Below are 13,039 nucleotides of genomic sequence, written 5' to 3'. Positions count from 1 at the left end.
CCATAACCACCCACCTTGCACGCCCCATCGTGCATCCAACTACACTTGCCACAGTGGCCTCGGCGCTACTGGCCCTTCCCTCTCCTATCAACAACCATGGGCCTATTTCCTGAACGCCCAAATACATGAACCTCATCTGGCTTCTTCTCCCTCACTATCTCAACATCAATCTCTCTCTCTCTCTCTCTCTCTCTCTCTCTCTACCCTTGCTATCATATCCTCCAGCGTCTTGCAGTTGGATTGGCTCACAAACTGCCGAATGTCACTTCTCAACATCTCGTAATACCTAGCCTTCTTCATCTCCTTATTTTCCACATACTGAGGAACCAAAATTTCCTTCTCTCGAAACATCATGGTGATCTCAACCATCGTCTAAGTAGTCTGGCGAAGAACATGAAGCTCTCGCACCAACTGCTATACCTCAATCATCGGTGCAAACTCAGCCTTGAACCTGGTCACAAAATCATCCCAGATCATCGAATCAATAGCCTCATCATCCACTGGGTGCCCGACCTCCTCCCACCAAGCCCATGCCCTGTCCTTCAGAAGACAGCAGGCAAGTCTGACCTTTTCCCCCCGGGGAAACTATCAGTGCAGAATGTGTTAGCAACATCCGCTAACCACCTCCTGCTCGCTATCAAGTCCTTCGCCCCATGATAGTATGGAGCTCTACATGCCCGGAACTCCCTGAAGGTCAATTAACGTGCCCCCACCAAGGCTACCATCTCAGAACGAAATGCATTCAACCGCTCATCCAAAATCTAAAGAATACCCTCCTTCACTGTGCCAAAGATCATAAGATTCTGCTCAAGAATGCAATGCGAAATTTCAGACGATATGAACTCCTTAGTCTGATCATCTAGCTGCCTGGCTCCAGAACCTAAGACCAAGCCCTCTCCAGCACCAGAACTGCCAACAGGTCTGCCTCGCAATGTCACCATACTGAAAATATACCATATAAACCATCAGAATAAGCATCAGAATACATCCAGGGATCACAATCTCTATAAGCTTCCTGGTTTCATCGCAACCCTCCTTGACTCGAGTACGGATCCTCTGCTTCCAATAGTATGTGCCCATACTACCTTCCACATATATCCGTACTTTCCTTAATGATTGCCTTGAATCCGCCAAGTCACCCTATATCCATACAGTTAACCCTCAACAAAATAAGGCTCACAACATTAGATCGTATCCTAGGTTTTCCTAGGGCGACTCCACACCACTGTCCATCATCAGCTGCAGAAGGAACTCCTGCTAGCTTCCTATAACTAGCTCACAAATACAAGTACATATGACTAAAATTAGATAATTCTTCGAATGAAATGTCTCACACTACAACGGTTGGACTCAAACAAGAGTTGTGCAATATAGTTAAAACCTAACCATCTACAATTATTTAGTTCCCATAATATTTAACTTAGCATATTTACTCACTAGTTAGATGAAGCTAGTGAGAACTCCTAGAAGGACAAAGAAAGCAACAATTGAGCATCAAGTAATCAGAACCAAGCATCACATAATCATGCCACCCTATCAATGAATAATCAGTACTAGCATGCAAGTTTACTAGCTCATACAATAGGTATACAAAGGCATCTCCTATCATTCTATCATGCAAATATTGAGAAGATACTTAGCGCTAACTAGCATGCGATTCACAGATTCACAGATCAAATCATATCAAATAACATGTATGAGTAATTAGGAAACTTACTTGAGCTCATTCGATTACATGCACCACACCCTTTCTTGTATTAGAAAACTTGTTTTCTTTTTTTAAATCATTTTTCATTTTTGAAAAACTTTAACAAATCCTCAGTTTGAGTTCAGACACACCCGAGAGTATGTCAAAATTCCTCAAACCAAGGCTCTAATACCAACTTGTAACAACCCAAAAATAAGACCTAAAATTTTAATTTTAAATTTAATAAAACTGATATCCCAAATACATCATCATAAAAATCAAGATAAACAAATGTATCGATCAACATATCATATCAGAGTAAATCACAAGATGCGGAACGAGGTAGTGTATGTGCTCTACAATCATCTCGAGCTCTTCCCTTTGGACCCGGAAGTACCTTAAACATAAACTGAAAACTGTAAGCACAAAGCTTAGTGAGTTCCGCAACATACCACATACCATACACACATAACACATAACGGGCCCCGTCCAATGAGTGTAACGGGCCCCGCCCACACTCGTATAACGGGCCCCGCCTAAATTCGCATAACGGGGTGCCGCCCAATTAGTATAACGGGCCCTGCCCAAACTCACATAACACGCCCCGCCCACATATAATTCATACAAGCATAATAGGTAATAGCATACAGAGTAACCAGCAGGCCCACCTACTAAGCTTATAAACACGTACACATACAAGTGTCATACAGACACCGAGTATTCTAATTTAGCAGACCATGGGCCGGCATTGGTGCCTTTGACCTGCTAAACATGGTGAGGAAACACACCTCGAACTGCTAAATCAAACGAATAAATATCCAGTTGCTGGTCCGAAAAATATTTGAGTTATCAATACCAAGTAACATCCAAATAATAATTAGATTCAAATCCATAACCATCAGTCCAAAATTACGGTAAAAAGACCATTTTACCCCTTACCTATTTTGGTCCAAGACTAAAGCCCAACCTACAATCCAAAAGGCCCAATTTCCAAAATAAGCATCCGAGGCCCAATCATTGCCCAATTTTCCAAATTGGGCCCAAATCCCTTTCATTGGCCTTAATCCAAGGTCCAAAAATATTCCTAGCCCAAAATACTTAAATTCTTATGGCCCAACAACGCGAGGTGTACTCAGCTGTACGCGCAGCTTACTCACCTTAGGGCTTATACCCTAAGCGTACATACTTGTATGCCCAGCGTACTCCCTCATTCAGCCAACTTGCATTTCCAACTCTTAATCCATTAAGACTTTACTCCAAAACTTAGATATGACTTCCATGAGATCGTTTATCACGTAAAGTTGCTAACTTGACGTGCATGCATGGCTTAATGAAGCTCTTAAAGCTCAAAAAGGACTTAATAGATGACTTAATGCATGTATGAGACCATAAACCCCATAAAGTTTGCACCTTTCAGCATAATGAACCCTCCAAACATCTAGATCTACTCGATTGAGCTTATAAAACGGCCTTAACCCATCAAGACCAACCAAAAGGGGACAAAGAAGCATAAAACATATCATGAAGAGATCTAAGCAAGGAGAAGACAAGGTATGAAGTTGATACCTCAAAAGACTTGTAAAATGAGTGATGATTCTGGATCTCTAAGCTTCACACTAAGCAATGCACCTTCAATCTTCTTCAATCCCTTTTGAATGAGCAAAATAAGCACCAACTTTTTCACAAGAGCTCAAAGACACAAAAATGGAGGCTAAGGGTTGAAATTTAGGGTTTAGGAGGTATGGAGGCTGGTAAAAAGGACAGCCCTAGGGACATAAGGAGTTTATATAGGGTGCAACAACCTAAAATTAAGGTTTCATTAACCCCTTGTACGCCTAGTATAATCCTCGTACACCCAACGTACGAGGCCTTGGTCCCGCAATCAATACCACCTAGTACGCTTAACGTACCATGTGGTACGCCCTGCGTACTAGCTTCTCAGCTAGTATGCTAAGCGTACCCAACGGTACGCCCCGCATACTAGCTTCTCATCTAGAATGCTAAGCGTACCCAATGGTACGCCCCATATACAAACTCCAAGGACAAAAATGCAATAATTAAATATAAAGGGGCTAAAAAGGAACATACCCAAATCCAATTGTTACAGAGAATGAGAGAGGTAAGTTTATTCACATGGTTGTGAAAAATGGGATAAAAAGATAAAAGATGAAGTTAATGAAACGTCCCAAAAATTCATTGTAAAATTTTCATTTTTAAACAATAAACCATACAAATGAGTTCCAAAACCGATCAAGGTGCACATATTATTTAAACATCAGAGTAAGTATTGAAAATTACCAATGCGGAAAAACTCTGGTGGATGCGGTGCAGTCACGTCGGGCCCTTCCATTTCAAACCGAAAATACTTGAAACAATAAACATAAATTGTAAGCACAAAGTTAGTGATTTCCCCAAAGTACCACATACCATAACATACAAGTGTCATGGGCTACCCCATGGTCTTTCTTTGCAATTCCAAGGGACAAATCTCGGTCTTGCATACAAGTGTCATGGGCTACCTCCATGGTCTTTCCTTGTAATGTCGAGGGCCAAATACTGGTCTTACATACAAGTGCCAGGGGCCAGATCATTGTCTTTCATACAATTTCCAAGGGCCAGATCCTAGTCTTTCATAAAATTGCGAGGAACTAGATCCCGGTCTTTCATGAAAGTATCACACAGACAACTAGCATTCTACATAACAAAGTAATGGGTCGGCATTTATGCCTTCGACCCACAGATACAGTGAGAAAACTCACCTCACAGTATGAAAGAATAGCTGCACTAATCGCTGCTCTAAAAGCTATCTCTACCGGTCACCTATACAATTGACAGGAACCCAAATCTCAAACTATAAATCAAATTACCCAAAATTCCCTTAGGTCAATCCTGTTCAAAGTCAAAAATCAACCGAGTCGACCGGATGAACTCAGTTGAGTACGATGGGCGTACTCAACATGTATGCGGGGCGTACTACGCCTTAACCAGAAGTCGAAGGGTTGACCACGTATGCGCAGCATACCCTTTGGTACGCCTAGCGTACGCGGCTGCCTTCCTCCTAATCCATTAAGAGCTTAATCCTCTAAGCTCTTTTGTCCAAAATCTAGGTCTAACCCTTAAATGATATTCGTAACCATAAAGTTTCCAACTTTATGGTCTTACATGGCTATTAAGTCTTCAACATCTAAAAACCCTAACTTTTTAACCCATTAATACATCCAAGACCACGCATGGAGGAAAACTCTGGACCAAGGTCACATTTTTATGGTTACTAATGACTCCATAATGGATAAAATTTCCAACTTTATCCATTAGAATGGTCCCAACAAAATAAATCAAGACCTTAAGTCTCAAAGGGACCAAAAGTGCATCTTTTTCAACTTAATCCATTAAGTCCAAGTCTCCAACCTTTAGATCTGAATCAATATGATGTTTAGATGGATAAAGTTCCCAAAACTATCCATAACAAGGTCACAAACTTCAAAGATCTAAACTTTATGCACTGAAAGTGACCAAAAGCTCATAACACCCAAAACTAGCTAGATCTAACAATTTCATCATCAAGATTCAAACTTTATACCTTTAGAAGAAAGATCAAGGTGATTAAGTTCTGGATCTACAATCTCCAATGCAACCAATGCTTCTTCAATGAATTCCTTCTTCTCCAAGGTGCACCATGAACACTCCAAAGCACATAAAACACCTTCATTTTGCTCACACGGCTCAAACTAGGGTTAGGATTTCAAGAGAGGGTGTTGGAGAGATGGGGGATGAGAATGGCATGGGTGTGGGGAAGTTAAGGAGCTTAAATAGGTATCAAACCATGAAAATAGGGTTTGGACACTGATCGCGTACGCCCAGTGTACTAGGGATGCCCTACTACGCCCAGCGTAGTCACCATACGCCCAGTATACGCGTCTAACCCAAAAATCGTCCTAACTTCAAACGGTCGTAACTTCTTCGTTCCAAATCTCTTTTCGACGTTCTTTATATCCACAAAAAGGTGTTGAAGAGTTATACAATATTATCTAAATATCTTGGACTAAAAATGTCCCAAAAAATTTCATATTTCATGAAAGAAGTCTGAAACATCACTTTTCTTGTTTTACCCTTTGACTCAAACACAAACCAAACTCTTGGATCCCGTAATCTACGTTACCCACATCCAAATGGGTCTAAACCTCTCTTTCCCAAAGCCCGAAGCCTTATGATACTTGATCTTCAGGTCACAAACCCGAATTATGAAACGACTCAAACCAGGGTGTTAAAGTTAATTATACAATGTGATTGCATAAGAGTAGATATAGTAATAGACATCTATTTACAACCATTTAGAGTAAATAAATGAAGAGAAACTAGCCATTGCAATATAAATGCAAAGAATCAGAAAGTAGATTGATATTTCGAGTTAAGAGGTTAAAAATGAAACTAACCTTAGAAATGGATCATTAAGAGAGAAAACAGATAAGAGAGTAAGAAAATATTTTGAGAACGAAATCTATTTAAAGGGGTGTAAATTGTACGGACCTAAATTTAGAGAAAGTTGACTTTTAGTCACATATTAACCAGAAGGGAAAACTGGTCAATTTTGAGAAAGAGATGAGATTATGAAGTGGTGAATTCGTGAAAATGGTCAATAATAGTTTAAATCACTTTGAAGATATTAGATGAGTAAGTTTAAGAGAAATAATGCATGAGAAGGTGCATTTATTGTCAAAAGGGTAAAATAGGAATTTTATGCTAGAAGTGTAGCCTTACTAGAAGTGTAGAGTATGTTCCCACCTTCGTGTGTAAATAAAGAACATCGAAAACAGGTAAGAAACGAAGAGGTTATAGAGGTTAGAAGTTGAGACAAAAATGTCCCAAAGCTGGAATGGAGTCAGCCTAATGGGTTGTTGTCAAGCAGTTACCACAACGCGGTGCGCAGATTACCACGGTGTGGAGGCCATATTAGGATGCTAATGGAGAAAGATGGAAACGGTGTGGCAAGCAGTTCGCCACGGTGCGGTGGGTTAAGTCCAAAGCTCTTAATAGGATAAGACAAACTAGGATGCTAATGAAGAGTCAAAATTTCTTAATAGGCTAAGACAATTATTAAGATACTTGTATGTATGTAAGAGCAAAGAATAGGGATCAAGATGTATCATCTGGAGAAAGGAGAAAAAGTGGGACAGTTAGTCCCTACTAATTGATAAGGTGGATTATTACTCTCACTCTCTCTATTTAGATTATGTATATATGTGTGTGTCTGTGTGTGTGTGTGTGTATATATATATATATATATATATATATATATATATATATATATATATCTGTGTGTGTGTGTTTATGTATGTGTGTGTATGTATACATGTATGTGAGATCTTATAGCACTAGGTGATTGTCCCCAAGAAAGGAGATGAAGATAGATGAAGAATATACGTGTAAGAACATGTATCTGAGCATGTACGTACATTACGAGTATGTATGAGGAATATGTTAGAAGCATATAGCAGAGCATGCAAATATACCTAGACTATGTTAAGAGTATAAGAACGCTATTTTATTATACCCAAGAGTTAGAAGAAATAGAAGAAGTTTATTATATGCAACATAATCATAAGACTAAGAAGGAATGTCTAGACGTTATTGGTATTGTGTAGAATACCAGTTTGTTATTAGATATGGATAGAGATTAAGTACTTAATAAGTTAAGTACAAAGAGAGAAGGATTATATGATCTGTTTTTTGAGATCAAAAGATAGATTGTCCATAGCACAAATGTTATGTGATGAGTCGCATAACAAAGATATAAATGAGGAGAGAGAAATTCCTTCGGGGACGAGAGATAGAAGCTCCATTGGGGACAAGAGATAGAAGTTCCTTTGGGGACAAGAGATAGAAATTCCTTCGGTGACAAGAGATAGAGGTTCCTTCGAGGAAAAAAGGCAGAGGTTCCTTTGGGGATAAAAAGTAGAGGTTCCTTCGGGGACAATAGTTAGATGTTACTTTAGGGACAAGTGATAGAGGTTCCTTCGGGGACAAGAGCATGACTCCTTCGAGAGTGAGAGATAGAGATTCCTTCATAATTAAGAGTATGGCTCCTTTGGTAACAATATATAAAGATTCCTTCAGGAAAAAGAGTATGGTTCCTATGGGAACAAGAGTTTGATTCCTTTGAGACTAAGATTATGTCCCTGCAGGGAAAGATATGATGATTCGTTTTAGGAATGTAGATAGATGGTTCATGTGGGAACCTCAATTATGAATAGATAGAGAAGATAGATAAAGGTTCATTGAGAGCAACAAGATAACAGAGGTGTATATGAAAACTTAGAGGTAATACACGAGGGATTGAGAGCAAGGAATCTGCAAGTGATTCAAGAGAATAAGAAAAATTAAAGATCTGTGATGGATCATAAGAGAGAGGAGAAGGATTTAAGGAGCATACCCTGTAAAAGTAGTGGGTTTTTGTTGCCCTTATAGCATGGCATGAGATGGGACCATTGGGTCTAGATGAGAACATAATGTTGAGGCATTAGAGAAGAGAAAAAGTAGATAAGAGAAAGAGTGGAGTAAAGAAAGAGTAGAGAAGAGACAGAGATAGAGTATGAGTGGAGTATGAGAAAAGGCTAAGAGAAGAATATGAGAAATAGAGTAGATGACAGAGAAAGAGATAGAGGACATGAAAAAGAGTAGAATGAAATATTAGAGAAGAAAGATAGAAGAGATATATAACAGAAGAGATAGAATAGCAAAGGATGCTATGGAAGAAAAAAATAGAAGAATAACTCACTAGACATCGTGTATCTAATGTTGCTTAGATGTTTATGTTTTGGAGGTTCGTGTAGCAACATCCGTGGTACCAGAAGTGAAGACATGATCAAGATGAAGAATTAGATATTAGGTTGCTAATATTATATTTTCATTGTTGCTTTAATTTTTATGTAAGATTTTAATGTAAACCTGTGATTTCTCAATGGAACTAAAGTGTTTTAATATTAGTAAAATTCAACACGGTAGATTAAACTCTGATAATTCGCATAGATTCAGATGTTAAAAATATGGGTTGTTAAATTTATGCTCAATGATCATTACGAAATGATATTTTCTAATAACAAGTAAAATCTATTTGATTATTTATTAAGTAATATGATTATTAATAAATTAAATCATCACTTTGTTGGATTAAGATGTCTAAGACAATAACTAAATTGGTACATTCTTGAATTTGAAGTAAAGTCCCTTTTTGGTTGCCCTCATAACCAGTAACTGAATAGAATGACTTTTGGAGAGATAAGGTGATTTGTTAATTTATTATTTGATGAACAAATTGACATAAATGATTTACTAATATATTATATGATCTATATATTAATTTGAAATAGTAATTATTAATTAAGAATTAATCATAAATTAATTGGAGTTAATTTCAGGTTAATTAGAATTAATTAGAAGTGTAGTGGCCATGTTGTAATTATTCAATAGTTGAACCAAATAGGATTTCTAGAACCTATGGCCGGTTTTGGCTAGCCATTTTAGGGTTTATAGATAAATCCTATTAGATAATAAAGGGCTTAGATAATTACCAATTTGATATATATTATTATATTGTTCGCATTAGGGTTTCAAGGGTTCCTTATCAGCTATAAATAAGACCCCTAGGGTACCTATTTTTGTCTGCTCCGTTGCACAAACCAAGAGCCGAAAATTTTCTCTCCCTCTCCTCTCTCCTCAAGTCTTCTACTTGCTAGGGTTTTGGGTATAAGCCATTAGAGGCATTCAATCTTTTGGTACTTGCTTTCCAAGGAACTTCAAGAGGATTTGGTGTATCTTTTTCTATAATAATCAAGAGGTATGTAACCCTAATATTTATATGATTTTCGATTTTCATAGCCTCTCCTTAGGGTTTCTTGATATTCATAGTTTATTGTTATCAATGTACAAATCATAGATCCTTTCTAGGTTGCATGTGAACTTAAGGCTTTAAGTGTTTTTCCGCTCATATGTAATTTTATAACCTAGAGAACCCAAAAGTGGTATTAGAGACTTAGTTTTCTATTTGATTGTGCATAATAGTGAATGGATCAAAATGAGGGTTTATGGAAGTTAAACCCTAATGGCTTGAATTTTTGCAAATGGCTAGAGTTCTTGAAACCCTAGCCTCCACCCCTTATTTTTGGAAATTGATAGTTATCCCTTAGGGTATCTAGTTTCCTTAATTACAATTTTAAATGCCTTCAAATTTGGATAATTAAAAACCTAGTAACCTTAAACCCTTGCTTTCGAAAATTAGAAGGGTTCTTGGGATTAGGATTAAATTTGAATTATTTTATTAATTGTTTAATTGAAGATAATTTTTTAATCCATAATAATTTAAATTTGAATTATTTTATTAATTGTTTAATTGAAGATAATTATTTAATTCCTTAGTGATTTAAATTAATTTAATTGGTTAATTAAAAGATAATTGGTAAATCATTAATTGGTTAAAATTAATTAATTAATTGTTAATTTCGAAAATTAATTTTAAACCAACTATTTTGAGAAGTTATAAAATACACCTTATACTATGTAATATTAATTGTTTAATACTATACGTATACGAAAAGTCAGTCAAATCAATAGTAAGTCTCATTCACGAAGCCATACTATAAGGGGGTATAAGGAAACAACTTATAAAATAACCGTTGAATGGGTGTCCAATCTTCACCCACCGTTCCCTTGTATGGTGGAGGGTCAATGTTGATACAAAAAGTGACCCTCTTTAGCTAAGCAACCGTAGTCTAGATAGTTGTTGCTACCGAAGAAGAAGTTGACCACCGAAGTTGGAGAAAGCCTTTTGTGAACCGCAACTGCAACCGCAACAACTACCACAATGATGAATGATGAAGACCTGCAAGTTACTTTACTGACTTAGCGTGTTTACTCTATTTTGTCCAGTGAACCTTGCATGGTCACTGCAGTTAGTAGAATAATATTTTTTTGTTACCAATGTAACTTTCCGGGACTCTATAAATAGAGTTTCCATCTTTATGTAACTTTACCCACTTCCAGATTTATTATCGAAATACAAAGATATTTCATCTGTATTCTATCTTAACTGGTAGTCGAATTTCCTCCACTTTAAATTGATCACATTTATTAACTTGTGTTTGCATGCAATCCTTGTTATGAACTTGGTGTATACTTTATATAACTTTTTGTCATTTATATTTCTACAATCTAACACTTCTAACTAATTATTGTTGAGCTAACAAGATCATTGAGATTAACTTATTCCACAACTTATTATCTTGTACTAACGTGTGTTCAAGTGTTCTTCTAAGTTTTTCTCTCAACAATTGGTATTAGAGCCATAGTGGTTGCTTTCTAAACAAAAACTCTGATCTTAGAAAGCCTTCTATACATAGTGGTTGCTTTCTAAACAAAAACTCTGATCTTGAAGCTCATTCTTAAAAAAAACAAAGGAAATATGGCACAAGATTTATCATTAAACGTTTCCAACAGTGTTGGAGGCTCGAACAGAGATCCCATACTTGTTGCAAATGAATACCACCATTGGTCTCAAAGAATGGAAAGGTATCTTAAGAGGCTCGGTAGAGACGTACGGAGATCTATGGAAGGAACCCATGTCCCTGTTCTCACTCCGGTTCAAGCAGATGGTGCTCATGCATGACTTGGTGGAGCTCAGGAAGCTATGAATCGACCAACCAATGATGATCTTGACAAAATGGAGAAAGATGCCATAGCCTTCTATGAAATCTCATGTGGTGTTTCTCCAGACAATTTTGACATCATCATCAACTGCAAATCTGCCAAGGTGATCTGGGATGTACTAAAAAATCTTTATCAAGGGTCTGAACAAGCTCAAGACAGGAAACTCACAACTGCACTCAATGAGTTCAACAACTTTAAAGCTCTCCCTGGTGAAATTCTTGAAGATTCGTTCAAAAGGTTCAACCACATCATCACAAAGCTATCAAATGTTGGTACAGTTCAAACCAATCACGAGACAAATCTGCAGTTCCTGAATGGTTTGGGTAGCATTGGACAATGGAAAAAATGATAGTCCAAGGAGACAGAAAGATCCCCACTCTCTCTCTATTCAAAATGTATGGTGAACTCCAAGCACAAGAATCAACGGTGCTAAAGGATTGTGCAAATCTAGGAGGACTACTTGCTTTGATGGCTCAAACCCCGCAGTTCAAAGCTCCTCAATACCCATATACCGTAGAATCATCATACCACAACTCATATGACAATCCACCACAGTCGTATGAAGCTGATGCTAAACTAAAAAATGAAGAAGAGTTTAAAAATGCTATTGCCTTGGTCAGCCAACAGTTCAAAAGGCTTCCACCACCATCATTTCGTAAAAACCAAAAAATCATAAAACCACCTTTCAATCGCAACTTCAACCTGCAGAATAATCACCCATGATATCCCAGAAACTCTCATCATCCTTCACAACCGCAAAACACTTCTCCTAAGGAGTCACCATAGTACAACAAACCTTCAGACTCCGGTACCACTACTGAAGACAAAGATAGAGTCATTATTTGTCATAAGTGTCACAAGGAAAACCACTTTGCCAAAGATTGCAAAGCAGATGTGGTGAAATACAAGGCATTTTATTTCCGAATGGCTCAATAAATGAAGGAAAAAGAAAATGCAAGATCTTATGTTGCTCAATTAAAAAAGGATCATTAGGTGTGGTCCTCAGGAGATGAAGATGAAGAGATTGACAAGTAGAAGAAGAAAGGGAAAATTTGCAAGGTGACAACCACCGAAGAGGATGGATCGACGAATTTGCAGAAAAACTACTATTACATGGCCAAAGATGGCGCTCTCAGCATCGTAGAGCAGGAAAAAATTATGATCCATTCTAATAATTACAGCATGCATGATTGTGAACCTTACTTAAAAAGACTTAATGACACCTGTGCTGCCGTCCTTTCAGACTACAACAAAGCCTTAGATGAAAAGAACATAGTGTCCCAAGAGATATACCATGTGAGAGGAAGACTAGAAGACAAAAGGCTTAAGGTTTCCATGCTAGAAAAGGACTTATTGTTAGAAAAGGATACTAGGATGTTAAGTGAAACTCAGTTAGATATCGCTTTAAATCAACGGTATTTAGCCCGAAAAGAGATTGTACATTTGAATCTTTTAATTGAAAAACTCTTTAATGAAAGTGAAGCGATTGAAAATCTTGTTAACAATGGGACCGTAGACAATACGTATAATTAGGGATGGTCCAATGGGTATTTCACCGATGAGACTTCTTCTCCCCAATTCAATGTTGAACGTCCCTATGTCCCACTGGATAGACCTTTTCAGTTTCCAGTTAACAGTAAAATATACCCCGAA

Source organism: Lactuca virosa, chromosome 5 (genome assembly GCF_052849685.1).
Source record: "Lactuca virosa cultivar CGN04683 chromosome 5, Lactuca_virosa_CGN04683_v6, whole genome shotgun sequence".
Taxonomy (NCBI): domain Eukaryota; kingdom Viridiplantae; phylum Streptophyta; class Magnoliopsida; order Asterales; family Asteraceae; genus Lactuca; species Lactuca virosa.
This window is presented reverse-complemented; position numbering follows the sequence as displayed.